General features: G+C 35.0%; 1 protein-coding gene across 3 annotated transcripts in view; it reads right to left on the bottom strand.

The window, feature by feature from the left end:
- The window catches only part of MINAR1 (membrane integral NOTCH2 associated receptor 1), a 41,475-nt gene extending 25,963 nt beyond the window's left edge, over positions 1–15,512 (bottom strand). For all 3 annotated transcript variants that reach the window (XM_031955637.1, XM_003755504.2, XM_031955638.1), the window contains exons 1-3: positions 14,920–15,512; positions 9,034–9,229; positions 8,565–8,645 (exon numbers count right to left, since the gene is read on the bottom strand). The gene's annotated coding sequence lies outside the window, so the exon portion shown is untranslated. The remainder of the gene's footprint in view (positions 1–8,564; positions 8,646–9,033; positions 9,230–14,919) is intronic.
- Positions 15,513–20,592: the final 5,080 nt, after the last annotated feature.

Raw genomic sequence — 20,592 nt, 5'->3', positions numbered from 1 at the left:
TACTGACTGTGAAAAGATATTTGGAATAAATACCATTAGCAGGATGACAATAGATCTTGATAGCAACCATGCAGAATAGTGATCCTACTTAAGATTTTTGGGAAAGAGACCCAAGAATTCTCTATCAACAAAAAGGATATGTGTTTAATATCATTCTAGCTTAGGGAAGTATTGAAAGGATGTAGTTGTTTCTAGGGTAGACTAAAGCTAGAAGGGACTATGAAGAAGAGGCAGATGTGCAAAAGAATTTTATTTCTTTCTTTTTTCTTTCTTTCTCTTTTCCTTCATTCCTTCCTTCCTTTCTTTCTCTTTTCCTTCCTTTCTTTCTCTTTTCCTTCCTTCCTTTCTTTCTCTTTTCCTTCCTTCTTTCCTTCCTTCCTTCCTTTTTAGTGACTTGCCCAGGATCACACAGCTGGGAAGTGTTATATGTCTGAGACCAGATTTGAACTCAAGTCTTCCTGACTTCAGAGCTGGTGCTCTATCCACTGCGCCACCTAGCTGCCCCAGAATTTTATTTCTTAGTAGAGCCATAGAATTATAAGCACAAAAATTTTAATGGTTTTCCTTTGAAATATTTTTTTCATACTCTCTCTTTTCTTTGCAATGTAGAAAATAAAACGTATTACAACAATTAACAAAGCTAGTGCTTTGAGGTCCACTTAAATTCTGGTCTTTGGTAGTGTTAAGTGGGTGGTAGCCTTCCTAGGTTAATAGGATTAGCACTATGGATAGGGAATTAGACCTGAGTTCAAAAATGGCTTGCTGTAGCATTCTAGACAAACCACTTGACCTTTCTCAGACTCAGTTTTCTTATCCATAAAACACAATAAAAGTACCTGCTTTCGAAGATGGGTATGTGGTTAAAATTAGATCTTATTTGTAATGTACTTTGCAAACTTAAAGTATTATAAGAATGTTATTTAAGAGGTGGAATAGTAGATAAAGTATAGGACTCTGATTCAAACAGATTTGAGTTTGAATTGTGACTCAGATACAGTTGTATGATCCTGAGCAAATAAATTAATCTCTGTTTGCCTCAGTTTCCTCATCTGGAAAATGGGGATAATAGCACCTATGTCACAAGATTTTTTTGAAGATCCATCGAGTTAACATCTATAAAGCACTTTGCAAATCTTAAAGTGCTATATAAATGCTTATTTTATCATCATTGTTGTAATTTAGCTTTAGAGATCATCTAATTCAAACTCTTTATTTTACAGTAAAGGAAACTGAGACCCTGTGAAGCCAAGGTTCTTAGCTTTTTTTGTATCATGAATCTCTTTGGTAGTCAAGAGAGGTAAAGTTCAGAACTTGTAGAAACTAGCAGAGAAAGCTAAAAATAATACACATTAGGAAAAAAGGAGGAAAAAGTAAAATGTTATACTCAGTCTATCAAGGATGATGATAAAACACGAGGGAATGAAGGTAAAACTGCTCATTTTATTTTGGTTTCATCTTCTCTGCCAGGGAAAGTGATCTTTGGACTGGAAGGACAGAATAAAATGGTTAATAAGGAATTGATATCCAAGATAAATAGAAAGCGTGAGAAAGCAGTTGCATCTGAGGAACTCAAATCTCAAGTTCCAAGTGAACTACATTTTCAGATACTAAAAAGGATGGTAAATTGAATTGCAGTCACTATCAGTGACTTTTACATGATTATGAAAACAGAGTAGATACTGCAGAATTGAAGGAAAATGTCTTTTTTCTAAAAAATAAAAAAGGGGGCAGCTAGGTGGCACAGTGGATAGAGCACCAGCCCTGAAGTCAGAGGGCTTAAGTTCAAATTTGGTCTTAGGCACTTAAAACTTCCTAACTGTGACCTTGGGCAAGCCACTTAACCCCAATTGCCTTAGCAAAAAAATAAAATAAAAATAAAAAAGAAGAAAGAGAAGAAGAATTTGGCAAATTCTTGGCAATTGTTGAAAAAATCATAGAACATATCTTGAAATGAACAAGAGGTAGCATGGAGTAGGAAGGCAGAAAGAACTAAATTCAAATACTACTTCTGGTAAAGTGAGTACCTTGTAATTAATGCTCTAGGCAACTGTCTAAGATTCTAAGTTATGCAAGTATCAACTTGCATTGGTAGAGGGATTTTCCGTGTTGGGGAGCTCCTTATACTAATAAAATGACAGGGGCAGCTAGGTGTTACAGTGGATAGAGCATTAGCCCCAAAGTTAGGGCTAATCTCAAATCTAACCTTAGACACAACACTTCCTAGCTACATGACCCTGGGCAAATCACAACCCCAATTGCCTCAGCAAAAAATAAATAAATAAATAATGAAATTAAAAAATTTAATTTTTTTTAATGACAAGTTAGGTTCCTATGCATAATATTAAAATGATGGTTAGTAAGAATCTAGAAAAGAAAGAGCCACCATGGTTTGAAGGGCATACCATTCCAGATTAATCTTATTTCTTTGGAGGAGTTAGGGTATTAGATTGGTAGAGCAAAGAAATGTTTTATGTATTTTTTCAAAGATCTCATGTTATTCTCTTGGATAAGATGAAGAAATATTGATTTGATAGAATCATTGCATAGTTTTGGCACTGGTTGGACATCCAGATCCCAAAAATAATAATAATGGTTCTGTGACAACTTCAAAGGAAATCTCTAGTGGACTGCGATAAGAATGTATGTTAATTTACATTTCCATAAATGATTTGATAAAGGCAGACAAGATGGCATATTTAGCAAAATTGCAGATGCAAAGTTGTGAGGAATTGGTGATGCATTGAATGACATATTCAGGACTTGAAAAGACCTTGACAGGCTTGAATTTAATCTTGATTAGGTCAAATCTAATAAGATAAAATTCAACAGGGAGAAATGTCAAATCTTACACTTAGGTTAAAAAAAAATAAACTTCACAAGTACAAGATATATGATAGGCATTGATTATAGGTGATCCATCGGAAAAAATATGAGAAATTAATAGAAGTTTAATGCATTAATAGTGTGACATGACAGTCTGAAAAGCTATGTTAATCAAGTTGTAGAAGCACAATATCAGAGAGGTCAGTCTTGTACTATTCCATGATGAGAACGCATGTGAAGTACTGTGTTTAATTATGTTCTTCACATTGGAAGAAAGACACTCACTTATTAACTGGGAAGCATCCAGAACAGAGCATGACGGATAGTGAAAGACCTAAAGTTCATGATGTATAAGTAATCCTTGCAGCAACTAAGGATGTTTGGACTAAATAAGAGAAGATTTGGATGGGGTGGGGTTCATCTCTATCTTTAAATATCCAAAGTTCTTAATGGAGTAAGAAATAGACTTGCTCTATTTAGCCTTGATGGGAAGACCTAGGAACGATGGGGATAAATTGTAAAGAGAAATTTTAAGCTTGACACAAAGGGGAAATTTTTTTTTCTAAAAATTTTAGCTATCCAAAAAGCTATATTTAGTAACTAAAAAAGTCATCAATAATATTAAAAAGTAAATTAGAGAATTTTCACTTGTGTATAGTACCAACTCTTAAAATCTAACATGAAACAAAACAAAACAAGCCTCTTATCTTTGTTTACAAACCAACACCTCTTCATTCCTCAAGAGGTAGTAGATTTCTTTTCATTGGACTTCTGAAGAAAAACCTGGATGACATTTCTTAGATACAAGAAGTATTACAGAATGTTTCAGTGATGACAGTGTTATGACCACATACATTATAATCTTATGTCATGAATTCAAGGATCCTGTCAAATTCTATAGTTGGTATTAGAGGAATGCTTGTTGAACTTCTAGAAAGAAAAAAATATGATTACAAAGAACCTGATAGCATGATTTGTTATTCAGGTATAGATCAGAGGTTTTTCAGTTTCTGAGATCATTTCCAAATCCATGATGCTTTGATAACAGGATAGTCACACTGGTGAATTTCTTAATATGAATTGTATATCCAGTGCATACAAATCAAAGAGGAACTGGAATGGTTAACATCTCCCTTCCATTAGAAAACATAGTCAATGAAATGTTTGCCTACAATTCAGATTAGTAAAGTTAGCTAAAATGTAATGTTTTGAGTGAGGGTCTCTTGAGGAAAAAGAAAGTAGAATTACAACTAGTCCTACTTAAAAGCACAATAACAGAAAGTCATTTCTGTAGAGGAAAGTTAAAGATTTTTTCATAACTGCTAAGATACTCAGGATGGCATTCAGTGGAAATAAGCATTTCCGAAATGGTGAAACCATTTTGCCAGCTGGATGCCACTCACTTCTTTTGGATCCACAAAAAGGATCTTTTTAAAAATCAAAATAATTTTATTATCTGCCTAGCATGAATGGGTATGAGTGGTTGTATATGTACACCTAATTGCAGGATTTGTTGGTTTTTTCTCATATTCACTATTGGAGTCTTACACCAAGAATTTTAGAAAAGAAATTTCATTATTAGTCTCCTCTGTTGATCTCTGGGCTTCCTAATTGATTTGTGAAAAACAATGTTTTCTGGCTTGTATTTTTACAATAAGCAAAAAAGTAATCAGTCTATATAAAATATTTTTTTCTTATCTTAAAGAAAGTTTTCTACATGGGGGGTGGTGTGGGAATGAGGCTTTTGTAGGAAAAAATATTGGAAATAAAATGACAGCCCATTAATTGTAGAATGGCTAGGAAAATATCTGGAATATGAATCTACTGGGATATTATTATGTTATAAGAAATAAATTGCAACATTTAGGGAAATATGGAGAAACTTATATGAAGTGATGCAAACTGAATAAAGTTAATATGGTAAATAACCATCATATCAATGTAGATGAAAACTACACTAAGAGGCAGCTGGACACAGATGAAATGCAATGAATTGTCTTCCTTTTGGTAGAAATATGGTAGACTAGCTAGGCAGAATGTCACATACATTCTCAAAATTGGTCACCATGCCATGAGGTTTTGCTTAATTATTCTTCTTGTACAAAGAAGAGTCATTTATTTATTATGGCAGGAGAGAACAAATAAGGAAATAACTTAAAGGATAAAAAAAAAACCATTGAAAAATTTAAAAATAAGGAGAAGATAAAGGTTGCTTAAATCATAGCACATTTATACAGATTACTCTCCAATCTTTATTTCTCTCTATATTTTCTCAACCTCTATCTAGTTCTATATTTCTACCCATCCTATATGAAATCTCTTGGATATAGTGCCAATCCTAAAATTTAACATGAAACAAAACAGAACAAGCATCATATCTTTGCCCACAAACTGATACCTCACTTCTGACTGCCATTAATAGAGTAGGCCTATTTGTCTTATGCATTATTGGACCATTCTTCTTTTAGTGCTAGACCACTGTTAGTCATCCTCCCTCCTCTAGCCTACAGTTTTTTGGTCTTTTTGGCCAAACTTGGAAAAAGCCTTACCTTTTCTAAGAAGCTTTATTGTCTGGTCCTTCAGGAAATAAATAGACCATACTCTAAAACTATATGCTAGCTAATATATTCCCTTTGAATTATTTCTTAGTTGTTTCATACAGTCTTGTTCGATATTCTTAATTAAATTACAATTCCATAGGACTAGAACATAGATGGGAGCTCCTGGGCAACAGATAGATCCTATATTCTTTTTGTTGTTTAGTCATTTCTGTTATGTTTAACTCTCCATGATTCCATTTGGTTTTTTTTGAAAAAGATATTGGAGTAGTTTGCCATTTTCTTCACTAGATCATTTCATAGATATGGAAATTGAGGAAAACAGAGTGCAGTGACATGCCAAGGGTCATACAGCCATATTTGAATTCAAGTAGATAAGACTCTCTGATTTCCGATCTAGCATTCCATCCACTGAGCCATCTAACTGCCTTACCATAATCTTTGATTTCTCTTATATAGCAGAATTTATGTCATATCTTAAAATCATATTAGTCAGATCTAGAAGACTCTTTCAAGATTAACTACCAGTTTTATAGATGAGGAAACTAAGTGACTTGTCCACAGTCTTACAACTAGTAAATATCAGAGTTTGAATTTGAACCTACATATTGATTCCACATTTAACTATCCATTAAGAAAGGTTTCCTATCAAAGTAGAAAAAAGTGAAATTTTAGAATACAGAATACCAATCTGCCATTGAGAACTTATGCAAAAATATCCTCTGAATATCATTTCTACTACTTCCTTCTCTCACCTCCACCCTAACTATCTACAACACAAAATTCAAGTGAACAAATTCATAATAGACCTTTATGTCAAAGAATTAACAAAATTCACATTGTAAATTGTTTTCTGATATTTTCTATACATCACATTGTGTTATTATGCATAAAAGTTACTCAGTATAAATATATGCCAGTATATATATATATATATATATATATGTATGTATATTTCATTTTCATTCTTCATCCTTCCTTCCTTCCTTCCTTCCTTCCTTCCTTCCTTCCTTCTTCCTGCCTTCCTTCCATCCTTCCTGCCTTCCTTCCTTTCTGCCTTCCCCCCCTTCTTTTCTTTCTTGGAATGTACCACTGAGGAATTTTGCTGCAGAATTATTGTTATTTCAGTTTTGTTCATAACAGTGCTTGCTACAATAAAAATGACTTGGGTTACAGATCAATCATCACTCTGAAGCACTTAATTCCAATACTGAGCTTAAAAAATGTGGATCTAATAATTCAGAAATTTCTCTGTACAATCTCTAATTGAACTTCAAAATAGGTGGATTCTGCTTCTCCATGTAATACAACTATCTCAAAAGATGCCTCAAATCCTATCTCCTACAGAAGACTTTTCCTTATTTTTCTAATTAAATATGCCATTTCCAACCTATTTTCTTCATATATATTATGAAATTGGTTAGCTACATACGTACTGTTTTCTTTCAAAGAAAATATAAGTTCCTTGAGAGCAGGGATTATTTCATTTTTATCTTTTATCTTCTTGTTACCTTGTATATGGTAGACAATTATTAATACTTACTAAATTGCAATGAGTTGAAATGATATCTCATGACTGAGATATGATAACAATTCTGTTAGAGGGTATATAAGAAGCATCTATTTGACCAACATTTCTACATCTTTTGAATATAGCTAATCAATAGAAAAGTCAGGAATTAAATCTTAGTCTTCTGATTCCAAGGCCAATTTTCCTTCCCCTACAATGCATTAAATGTTATGCTTTCAATCTCATCCTACAAAAAGATTCATGGCACTCATGACACATTTGACACATTTCTCCTTGAATTTAGAATTAGGAAAAAAATATCTCATGAAGAACTTGCATTATTTTCTCAGGAAAGGAGTACTAAGTATTTAATAACTAAGTATTTCCCATTATGTCATAATTACCATGAAACTAATGAAAATTCCATTATATCTTTGGATATAAAAGTTAATCTAATGTGCCAGATATCATCAATTTCTTTTCTCCAGTTAACTTTGTATATATAATTTTTTTAAAAAATTATACTATTATATAGTGTATTCAGTTTTATAAACTCCTTTAAATGCCTTTTTAAAGTAAGTAGGATATAAATCCTAAATAAACAAATTGATTATTTTAATCAGAAATGTGTCCATCCAAAGGGGCTTAAAAGACAAATTCCAAATATACCTCAGAGCTAAAGACTATCTTAAAAAAGGAACTAGAGTTTGAGAATTAGGCACTCTGAGAAAATCAACATATGGCTAATTGCCTTTATTTTTCAATTAAAAACAAAAAAATAATTTTAATTTATGTCTTTTTCTATTAAAATTATTTTCCAATGTGTTTTGCATTTAATTCCTCTTTGTAACAAAGAAAGTTTTGAGGAAGATCCAGTAGTGAAAAATTGCACTTGACAATACTGGCAAAATCACTCACCTCTAGTTCTCTAATTCATTATCAAAAAGATAAAGTCATGTTTCTTTTTTTCTGATATGAAAGGGGTCATTGTAATTGTAATTACTCTTAGTTTGGCAGAATTTTGGTCTTTTTACTACATTAGTGTAAGAATGTCTCTTGTACTCTTGGATCTATTATTCTCTTTGTACTGTAAATCTTACCTTTTCTAGAATTTTATATAAATTTTCCTAGGTTTCTCAAAATTTCTGATATTCATTTCGCACGATACTTTCTTTTAGTTATACTTCAATCACCCAGCTGAAAGTTAGGCCTCAAGTTTGTTTCTTTGTTTTTTGGAGAGAAATAGACATATCTCATTAGAGTAGTTCCAGTGAGGGAAACTTCCTCTATGAACATAGATTAGCAACTGCTCTGTAGCTTACAGTTTCAGAAAGATAACTAGGACATTGAGAGGTTAAATGGCGTGTCCAGGATCACACAACTAGTAAGTGCAAAGGTAGGACTTGAACTCAGATCTTCCTGCCTCTCTATTCATTATTTCACATTACCTTTCAACAGGCTTTGATTTACTCATCATTTAAATGAAGGGATTGGACAAGGCAATCTCTACTGTTCCTTTCAGCTCTCAAACCCAGTGATTCTATTCTTCAAATGTCACTGAAAATACTCACTAATGCATAGTCATTGTTCAAATTCTATTTTAAAATTTAAATGAGTGAAGACTTTTGCCTGCCAAAAAGAAAAAAAAAACTTATTAATATTATCACCCTTACCAGGTTGATTGTGCATCAGCAGTCAGCCAATAGGAAAAATGCAGCCCAGATTTTGCCATCTTGACCTGGTCATTACTGTCACTACCATAGTAGATAATAAAAACAGGAAAAGACTGCTGAGCATAAGTCATACATTCTTTTGTTCTTCACAGATTCAGGAATATTACCAAGTCCATGTGACCTGCTTCAGATAAGAGCAAATCAAAGGATAGCTTGCTTCAAACTCCCTGCTATAGTGCAGATATATTCTGCAGTGCCCAAATCAGTCTTAATATTCAGATAGACAAGAAAATGTTGATAACAACAGTTAAATAAATGCGCACATTAACTCAGGTTCAAGACAAAATGCATATGACACTTGGCTTACTAGCAGGATTATTTGGATTTCACAATGAATTTGAGATGATTTATTAAATTGGAAAATGAATTAATACAGTATAAATGAAGAATTTATATATAGTTCTCTTACCCAACAGCAAGAGAGGGAGATGATCACAAGCCCATAGAATGTTAGTGCTAGAAGGGACCTCAGAGAACATACAGTCCAACCCTGAAAATATGGGAGAGGAGAGAGAAGTGAAGGAACTTGCCCACAGTCACCCAGATGAATTGTGGCAGACCAGGAATAGAAATCCACTCTCCTGACTCTCAGTCCAGTGGAGTATCTGAAAGATAATATGATTGACAATATAGTTGGGGCTTTCAGTTTAGTCTAATGGTCTCAATTTAGTCATCAAGTAACTTCTAACTTCAGGTTTCATTCTTTTTCTCTTAATTAATTATCATTGGATACACTTGTCTTATATTGGAAACTTTTTTATGATGTCAAGAACAAAACTACTATTTGTAAAACTTCCAAAAAATGTGATGTTTTATATGTATATGATAAAAAATTGTTTATAATGGAAGAAATACAGAACAGAATCAAGAGAATTTGGAATCAAGAGTTAGGGGCTAGAATCTTAGTCTTAACAAAGAAAGATAGAGATAGAAACAGAAAGACAGAAAGAAAGGTAGAGGTAGAGAGAAAAAAAGGGATGGAAGGAGAGAAAGGAGAGAAGAAAGAAGAAGGAGAAGAAAGAGGAGGAGGAGGAGGAGGAGGAAGACAGAAAAAAAGAAACAGAGAGAAAGATAGAGAAACACAGAGACAGAGGGAGGGAGGAAGAGAGACTGACAGAAAGACATAGACCAAGAGGCAGAGAGATAAAAAGAGAGAGAAAGAGAGAGAGAAAGAGAGAGAGAGAGAGAGAGAGAGAGAGAGAGAGAGAGAGCTAATACAAAAAGTGGTACATTTCTTAAGTTTTTACAAATAATGTCCACTTGTTTTATGCACAAGTGATCTATCTTGCCTAAATGTGTTAAATAACATTAACAAGTTTATGTATCCTTTATTAGGTTCTAGTTATTATATCAGAGAAGTGCTTTCTTTCCAATCTAAGATCATACTGGTTCATCTCATTTTTTCACATGGACATTGGTCAGACAGACTTTCTCAAAGAATAAATTACTCCTTGGAATAAATTAAACATTTTAGTTCTTCTAGGCCAAGGGGTTCCATTCAATTCAGTGCACTAGAAACATTGCTTATCAAATGGCATATTCCTTAATTTTAAAAATTAATGTAATTATTCTTCAAACAAATAAACTTCAAATTCAAGAGAATTTTTTTACACATTGAAAAAATATAAAGGATAATGAAAATAATTTTTAAAAATTCTCTCTTTTCTATTTCTTTCAGACTAACTTTCAAAGAGACAACTTTTATTCTTTCTCACAGGCACACTTGTCCAAGAAGGTGAGAATGTTTCTACAAGAAATTCTTATCATTCCAGTATTTGACCAGAAATTTCTATTTACTGATAAAGTGATCTAATAACTTCATAGAATGACTATCAGGGACTTTAAAAGGCTGATGTGCTTTGTGAATCAACAAAAAACAAAAAAGTAAAACTATATTATAATTGATAGAGAGTTCTTGTAACACATTATCCTAAAATATATAATTTGAAAATAGGCACTCATTATGTGGCTTGCATATAATATATGTAAATATTGCTCTATAAACTATAATGTTTCACTAAACCTTAAGAATTGAAAAGAACTTCCAAGATTATCTGATCTAATACAGAAATCCCTTCTACAACATCTATGATAGAGAGCCTCTTGAATACCTTCAGTAATAGCAAGTGCATTATTTTGTGAATCATTTTTAACTGCTCTAAATTGCTAGTGCTCTTTTGCCTATGTAGCTGAAATTTTGTTCTTTATAATTCTAGCAATTGGTCCCAGTTCTGTCTGCTGTAGTAATAATGCAAAGGCACTATTCCCTGTACCAAATGACAGCTGGTAATGTATTTGAATATGACTATCATGAATTAACTAAAATGTTTCTTTTCTAATTTAAACAACTCCATTTTTCTCATTTAACATGATTCTTGTTTCTCTTGTCTATGTATCAATTTGTCAATGCTTCTCTTAAAATGTGCTCACCAGTTAGTAACCTTTCACCTTTGATTCTGAAATTGGGAATTTATAACCAAAAGAGTTTAAAGATAGAAAGAAAACCATCAAGTATACTTAAAATACACATAGAAGCATTTTTTAAAATAATAATAACAAACTGGAAACAATTTTCAATAATTATTTTAAGAGTGAATGAACTTTAATATATAATGTTATAATGCTGTAAGAAATGACAAACGAAGAATTGAGAGAAATATTGGAAGATTTGAATGATATGACAAGTAAGCAAAAAGGAAAAAAAACTATACATGCACATATACATGCACACACATACATAATGATGATAATTCTATTGTGCCGTTCTTAGCTTGTTTTTATATCATGGAACTCCTTGCAGATTTGTGAAACTTTAGTATTTTTATTTAATATTGCCTTCATTCATATTTGAAGGTAATGCTAAATTTCATTAGAGATGAGTGGAAACAAAGATGCAAGTTTTCCCCATCCATATACACAGACAACCTGAAAATTTATCCATTAGGTTCCAAGTTACAAACCCCTGATGCTAAAACAATTTAAAAGACAAATTTACTTAGATTAGTTATAATGACAGATCTTGGGACTGGAGAACAAAGGATGAAACATATTTCTTTACTCTTCAGAAAGTTGACTGTGTTAAGGGGTAATATAATTAATATTATCTTCATTTTATGTAACTCTTATAAAGCATTTTATATGAATTATCTCATTTGATTTTCACAATTGACTATTTTTATTAACCATATTTCTAGAGGAAGAGACTGAAGGTCAGAGGGGAAGTTGCTGGTCAAGAGAATTGTAGTACAACTTCAGGTCTTTCTAATTCTATGATTCTAACATTACATTCCCTAGCAGTTTTGTTTAACTGATTCTGTGTGTGTTTGTGCATATGAGTGTGTGTAGGGGGGTACTATTGGAAAAATAGCCATGATATCAACAATAACAACAACAATGACATGAATAAAACATAAAAGTAAAAATAAGGATTCTAGTGAGATTCCTGTTTCTCTCTAACTGGACTCTGAAATTGTATACCATGATTGAAAGATTGCTTTAGTTTCTAAGCAGCTCCATTCTACTAGTGAATTCTTTTTGATTACTGTTTAACTTTAAGCTGACTGGAAGAGGGGAAGTAATACTAAAGATATATGATTGATTAACCAGAACACTTCATCCCTGACCAGGCACTTCAACCACTTAATTCTTTACTTTCTTCTTCCCATATTGATCTGTCTTAGGGTTTAAATTGTGCTGAAGGTTAAGGAGGAAGTTTTTGTAGAATTTGAGACCTAGGACCTTTTTTAATGTATATTAAGCTGGGTAATGGGTAGGCCTGTGACTTTTCCTTCATTTTGATCATGAAATGAAATCATTATTCTCAGATTCATTTCTGCCTCATGTTTGTCAAGATCTGGAAATGATGGACATATTCCATCAGCTTATTTGCCACATCATGAATAGTAGGAGAAAGAATAACAATCTCTCAAATTTGCACAGTCCATGTTCTATGAAGCACAGTCCTAGAAGTAACCTTTTTTGGTTAACTTCTATTCTGGTATATTGCTGATAAGGAGAAGCTACCAAACTCTTCACATAGCCAGACAAAAATGTACAACAGGTGGAGAGAGATGATATCACAGATAGCCGATTACTTAAATGCTCTCAGAAACTTGAAGACCATAAACTTCTTTCCCATATAGTTACCACTGGAGAGAAGTGGAAAAGGGGATATAGGAACATAGTACTAACACAATAAGTTAAAAGCCTTTACTATCCAGCAGTATTTAATGGCTCATTAGTATTGTTATGCACTAACATTGTCTCCTTGGGCTTATTGTACTCATAAATAAATTCATTTCCTTTTGAACTGTCAACACTAAGTTAATTTTCACCCATTTCAAGCTCCATATAAATATCTCAGGCAAGGATCAAGTAAGGCTGTTAATATGGCACTTACTCTAAACTGTTTCTTCAGGCTATAAAAACAACAAAAAATCAAAACAAAAATGAAAAACAAAACCTTAAAATTGTTACTTCTGTGCTCATCTGCCTCCATCTCACCACCCCCAACTCTGATCTTTAAAAACAAGAAAGCTCTTTAGTAGATTATGTGAAACCCCTTATATCTGTCAGAGGTGTTTCATGAAGCCCATACTACCAATCTACCCTAACTTCAACATTAACCAAAACAAAGCAGCCAGGCTCACACCGTGTTGGTAACAACAGATCCTTGATTCACAATGGCACTTAATGGACGAATTAGCTCCGTCTGGCTTCTGTCTTCAGGGAAGTCTGAAATATTCCAACAGTTAAAGAAAGGAGGGGGAAGAGTGGGGTTAGGGGACTGTTATTTATATTCACTCTTCACCACTGAGAGTGGTAGCAGTTTATAAGCTTCTGGGTGGGGTTTATAATTGACCACATTAAGACTGGCAAACAGCCTTTGGCAACTCTTATGATACATAAAAATAAAACCTGTATTAAACACAGAGGGACATAACACCTCATCGTTACAAACAAATTAGGTTGGCTTGGCCAAGGATTTGCTGTCTCTAGGTTTCCACTCTCAATCATTTCCTCAACCAAATTAAATAGATCTCCAAAAATCCTCTACATAAAGGATTGATGCATACAAGATGCCATCAGTAGCTCTGGATGTTTTCATTGTTCTTATAAAATATAACTTACTCCAACCTAAAGGGGTTAATAAACAAAAAAATTTGTTGCCATTGTGTGTACAACACCTTAACCACAGGCTACAATTTGTGAGGCATCTCATTGCCAACAATGTTCAGCTACACGCTTGTATTATTCTGTTATATAACTGAAATGCTGGTTCAGATTATCCACTCTGTGCCAAGGAAGTGTACAAATCATGATTACAGTTTGATCTATGACCTGCAGGAATTTCACATTATGATTTATGAATCACTGACTGTCATTAACTATTCATTACATAGGTATGGCAACTTTGGCATATAGAAATACACATTCCACACACAGCTTTCCCATCTTCCGGGTATATTTAGCTGAAAATCTTCATTTCACCAGCCAGATACAAGTATAGGTCTCACATGTCAATATACCGGGAGATCTAAATTATTTTAAATGTATGCACAAGGCTTTCTCTTTTCAATGAAAATCCCAGGCACCGAAAACTTGTCAAAAAACCAGCTTTCTTCTTATGAATTTTATGCTAGCCGAGACATTTATATTTCCTGAGCCTGGAAACCAGCTCTTCGTTTCCGTCATTCTAAGCTCTCCATTCTAACACACTTCCATCACCTTATCCCCCTGATAATAAACTGAACATGAATTGCTTTACTCAAGAGACAGAGAGGATTTAAAGGACAGCGTTAAGTGCAGACTTTCACACACGTATACACGTGTTCTATGCGTCCTGCATCTAGATGTCCACCTGTATTTTGTGTAAAGAAGTAGTGTGTGCATGTTTATGTGTTTGTGTGTTTGGGGAGTAGAAAAGTGGTAAATTTGAAGCTAACCACTCAAGTTACTGAAGAAAGCTTGATTCACTGCTACCTTTACGTTTGCGCTGTCCAAGGTTTGGTACTTACCCCTCTCCTGGATTCTTTACATGCTCCCAGAACCCTAATGGATGCGGAGCAGCTGCGGGTCCCAGGCATCACAAAATCTCTTTGCCTGACTCCTGCCTACCAAGCCGGCCTCCGAGAAGGATGTTGGGATAGCCCCTAGTCCCTCACCTCCTACCTCTTTCAGAGCCCGAACTAGCCCGGGTCCTTTCCTCTCCCTCCCGCACGCCTAGTCCGTAGCAGATGCTGCTATTGCTGCCAGATTCCAGGCGCTCGCCCTTCTCACCTGCGCGGTTCCCCACCTGGCTTTGTCTGGAGCTGGGCTGGCCCAGGTCAGGCTCATCTGCAGCAGGAGCGGCATCCCGGGGAAAGGGCGGGCCGGGATCGGATTCGGGGGGGAGGGCGGGCTGTAAGGGCTCCCATGGTGCTCGGACTCGCTAGGCTGGCTATAGGCAGCCCTGGGAAGGCAAGGGACCCGGCGGGCGGCCGCTCCCGCTGCTCCACTCGGGACTGCCTTCTGCAGCCCGGCGCGCTGCCGCCACCAACGCCACTGCCTCCACTAGTCGCCTTTGTGTCTCTGGCTGCGCCGCAACGTCACCCGCCGGCTCAGGACCAGTTAGCAGGGCTAGCTAGGGAGTCTCGATACTAGAGTTGAAAGCTGGCGGGCGACTGGGGCTCAGCCCCATCTGCACCTTCCGCTGCCTCTCGTCCTCCATCTCCCTCTGTGAGCCCTCCCCGAGCACTCAGGAGAGTGACTCTGGGCGAGGGGCAGAGCTCAGTTGCGGGAGGGGGTGGGTCCGGGAGGAGGGGGTAGAAACCATCTGCAAACCGGGGTAGCAGACTGGGCTCCTACTACTTGAGTGGAACAGGACGGGCTGGGGAGCAGCAGGGAAGGAGGGAGGGAATTGTAGTGGACCTCGAGGGAGGAAAGACCAACAACTGCCCTGAACTGGGTTTGTTTGGGTCCTTTCCATCTGCAGCCCGCGAGAAGAAACCCTGTATTTGAGATCCAGTTTTCAGGAGCAATTTTTCTTCTCCCAGACTTCCCCTCTGAAGGTGACTGCAGCCTTAGGCTGAGCGGCAAATAGCGTGTGTGTATGTGTCTGTGTGTGTCTGTATGTGTATCTCTTGTGTGTGTACGTGAGCGTGTGCGTGCGCGTATGCATATTTATCTATATAAAATATCATTCCCTTTGGTGCACCCTCAGTTTTGTGTCCTTTTACGGGCTAATGTTCCGGATTTCAGGAACCCCGCAGCCATTTGGAAAACCCTGGGCAAAGTGACCGGCTTTGTTATTGATTTTCCCTCCCGGGTCCTATCTTGGTCTAATTGGTACCTAGATTGTAAGGCTGGCTGGTCATGTGATCTCATACTTTCTCTTCGAACACACATAGCTAGCATGTGTTTTAAAATATCCATCTGACCAGGGAAACCCTTTGTAAATCCCACAGATCAATGCAGTGAGACTGAAACCTAGTTGCAGTAACTATCATTTCAAGACCTTTCCCAATGGGCTGGAAAAGTACACAACGCTGAAGTGTCTTTCAGCTCACACAGAACAATGTAAAAGCCAGAACACCTGGAGGTGAGATGATCCCATAGAAAAGAAAACTCTCCAAGTTATTATAATAGAAATATAATATTCTGATATTTCCCACATCCCGGATATCATTAGCCTTTTGGATTAGCAAAGAAAGCAGATTTACTACCAGAGAGTACTAGGAAACATGTATTATCTTAAAGTTCAAGGGTGCCAGCTCAGAATACAACTAAATTTCATTGGCTGAGATACGCAGATACATATATATGTGCATGTATGTGTATAGAACTAGAAAGGAAGAAAGTATATAGATATAGATATAACAAAACGTTCCAGATCAAAAGGCATGGATTATTATTTTTTTTCTCTGGATAGTATCCTTAATTACCCCAGAGTCCAAACCTTAGACTTTTTACTGGTCTTTTTCCCATGCTCATAAGTTGCCCCAAAAGACATGGAACGTGGTGGGTTATTAACACCTTTGTTCTTAAAAGAGTGCATGGTGTTTATTCTTTCATTAGCCTCTCATCATTATATAATAAAGTCAGAATCCCATTTTATGTAGGAGGAAACTGAGACTTGGAGAATTTAAATGGCAAAGCCATTATCAGTTTCTTCTTTCTAGCCTTTTGTTTTGAAATTTTAAATGTTTCCCAAATGATTTGATTTTTGGCTGAATTACTACTTTAGCCTATTCAAAGGCGGCAGTAATAGAAGAAGGTTGCCAAAATAGATATTTTTAATTCCTGCCTTTTACTATTTGGGGAAACTGAGCCTGTTGGTCTCTGTAAATTTTTTAGGGAAGATCATTTTAAGAAAGTTTTGGATGAGCGAAATGAGGATAAAAGTCTCAAAAATGCATCCACATCATCTAATGTCTGTGTAAAACATATATATTTATGCATGTATAAATACACATAAACACGTTCAGAGACAAACCCCCTAATTAATTCAATGTGAGTTTACTTGTGGAAAAATCCTCCAGAGATCAATTTGATCTGAGTTTGGAGTCAGGGAAAGAGACAAGTTTTTGGTTAGCAAGAAAATACATTTAGCAAAATTTGCTATATGATCTTTACTAAGTTATTTTGAAGTCTTGTAGAGTCAAATATAACGAAACTACTGAAAACAACTGAACGATGAAAACAATAGAAAGTTATTTGATTTCTCTGAACTTCAATTTCTTCATCTTTAGAATCAGATGTAAGGACCAAATGAAATAATCTCTATGTTATTATCAAGGTCAGAGTCAATAATGGGTTTGAGAAGGTCTTTACATGATATTCCTTTATCAACAACAACAAAAAACTATTTTGGAAAGAACTCCATTCTGTAGCATTCAAATGCAGTGTCTCAAATGGAATGAAACAACAAAAATTATCATAAGGAATAAAACCAATATCATTTCCTCACAATACTTCCTAGCATATATCCATAATGTTATCAGCACAATCATTCAACAAAAAAAATCATTCAACTTTTGGTTAGATTGTGCTGCCTAGGTGTAAATGTCAGTTCTACAGAATCAGAAGAATAGTCCATTTCAGTAATTTCATATGCTAAATAAAAATATTCATTTCCTTTGCTTTATAGTTCTTCTGGAGATTCAAGAGATTATAAGTAAAATATGAGAAACTATTTGTAGTATTAAGTACTTCTAATGGTTCTGATGTGTTCAGTTCACCCTAGGAGTAACACAAGCATAATTGGTCAACAAATGCTAGAACATTTCTCCCTGCACTCTGGTCCTTGTATTATGTAATCTCTATGATCTCACTCACAGAACAGAAATCCATCTTGATCTAGCTCCATTGTCCCTAGTAAAGATTGACTTGTTAAAAATGAGTAGAGAGTAATTGTAGACAGAACAAAATCTATTTCATCTTGTAAATCTTTAGCTAAGTCTTAATGGAGACAATAAGGCAAGTGTTGAGAAATTGTTTTCTTGGTAATTCAAAAGAATTGACTTTTTCCCCAATCTCTCAGGTTTACAACCTCAGCATTATTCTTACCTTTTTTACTTTCTCTAATCCCACACAGAGAACAGTATATAAATATTGCCATTTCTACATCTACAGCAAGTTCTCACATCAGATTCCTTTTTTCTACTTATACAGCCATCACCTTACTTCAAACCTTTATCACCTCTCAGCTCCTGAGATTAGTTCAATGGCTTGCTAATTACTCTCCTTTCCTTAAGTCTCTTCTCAAATCAGTACAATCTTAGAGTAACACAGATATTTTCCAGCCAAAGAGATTTTCCTTAAGAACAAATCTGATCATGTCTTCCCTTACTTAATCAATGCTGGTGATTCTTTGTTGCCTTAAAGATAAAATATATACTCCTTCCGTTTTAAAAGTCCTTTGCAACCTGACTCCAATGTATCTTTCCACTCTCAATAAATATTATATCTACTCTTGCAATTCAGGATCCAGATGAAATAGCTTTTTCTCTGTTCCTCTCACTCAATGCTCCCAATTTCTTATCTTTTTTTTTTTTTCTGTCCCTCATGCCTGGAATGAACTCCCTCTCACCTTTGTCTCAAAAAATATCTTTTTTTCCCCTTTAAGAGTTATATCAAGTAATATGTCTTTCATGTAGCTTTTCCCAATCCTTTTCAACTACTAGTGTGTTCCCTCCCAAACTACTATATATTTAATTTTTTAGTATTTCTTTATTTTTTTTTACATTTATACTGTATAAACTTATGCAGAGTATCCCAAGTATCAGAATAGTTTTAAGCTTCCATAACTTTAATCTTGACTTTTGGCTTTTAACTTCAATGATTTTAAACTGCATTAAAAGCTTTAGGATACTCAATGTATATTTGTCTCCTTCATTAGAACATAGGTTCTTTGAGAGTAGTTGTTTGGACTGGGCTTTTGTTGTTGTTTGTTTTGTTTTGTTTTGTTTGTACCACCAGTATTTAGTATAATACCCTAGGCCATAGTAAAAACAAAATAAATTCTTATTAGTTAGTTGTTGGTTGATTGAAGAAAGAAGAGAAGCTGGAAAAATGAAAAGCTTGTCAAGTTTTATTATTTGGTCTCTTCCAGCAATTCATTTGAGAGCATTCTTCAGAAGTCTGCATCAGTGTTTCAGGCTGATTACACACTTGAAGATGATGAGATGCCATATTGATAACTCAGATATGTTTTGCCCGCATTTTTTTTTTAATTCAAAAGAGGCAAGTGAAATTGCATTTTTTGGAATATGCCTGCCAATCCCTGTGCTACAAAGAACTCGAAAAGAGGTGTGGTTATTTCAATAGAAATTTGATTTGAAAATGAAGTGAATTTTATTTTTGATAAGCATTATGACAAATCAAGAAGTTTTCATAGGAATTAACTATTTTAATAAAGAAGAGAATGCAAATTATTGACCAAGCTTATTTGGTTATTTCCCCTACTCTTATTTGAACTATGTATGCTCTGTAGTCTGGCATGTAATATGTTACTTGCCAACCTTTCAATATCAGAATCAATTCTAGACTGGGAGATGTAGCTTGTAGCTATTGTTTACATGTAAAGAGTTTCATGATATTTTGCAAAAAGTGTGGCCCAGATAGAGTGGCAGCTGTCTTTTGGAATAATGGCAGGATTTGAAAGGCATCTTTTGTAGACAGATGATTAATGTTGATTGTTTCAGTTTCAGTAGTTTCTTTTCTGGCCATACCAGCTCAAAACTTAAATTAATCTGAGGTTTGGGGCAATGAATCGAGTGATTTCATTAACTTTAAAGGGGTCAGGAATATCTTTTAACATAAACTTAATCAGTAAAAATAAGCCTGACACAATCTGTATCTGTTATGGCAGACGTCTCAGAATATACTAGTATTTTACACTTATGATCATTACATTGTTATCACTAGTATGGAAAAATCTTGGATGTTTCAGATGAAGAAAGGCAGTAATTAAAGGTAGACACTTTTATTTAGAAAGAATCACAGCAAAATATAAAGGTATTAATGAGCTGCTAGAAATGGACTTCTTCACTTTGGTCATATTTGATAGCAAAAATGGGTTGATCAATTTGTATGTAGTTTAATTCTCTGGGGAGGCAGTAGTGGATAGAGAGCTGGCTTTAAAGCTGGAAAGATTTGTCTTCAAGTCTCTACATACATGGCTGTGATACTATGGGTAAGTCACCTAAATTAACAAGTACACTGATTAAGAACAGGGTTCAAATCCTGCCTTAGATACTTATGCATGAACTTGGTGGTCTTAGCCAAGCAAGTCAATTAACTTCTCTGTGCAATAGTTTTCTCCTTTATAAACTGAGTAGATTTGTCTGGTCCCCAAGGTCCATTCTACATCTAAACACATAAAATCACCTTTTTATGCTCTCCTGCTTCATTTTTATCACATGGAGGAGTTCCCATGTTATACTCTCTGGGTAAAATGGACTACCTCTTCACAATAACTGCATAGAAA

This window comes from Sarcophilus harrisii, chromosome 2 (assembly GCF_902635505.1).
Source record: "Sarcophilus harrisii chromosome 2, mSarHar1.11, whole genome shotgun sequence".
NCBI classification, from domain to species: Eukaryota; Metazoa; Chordata; class Mammalia; order Dasyuromorphia; family Dasyuridae; genus Sarcophilus; species Sarcophilus harrisii.
This window is presented reverse-complemented; position numbering and strand designations above follow the sequence as displayed.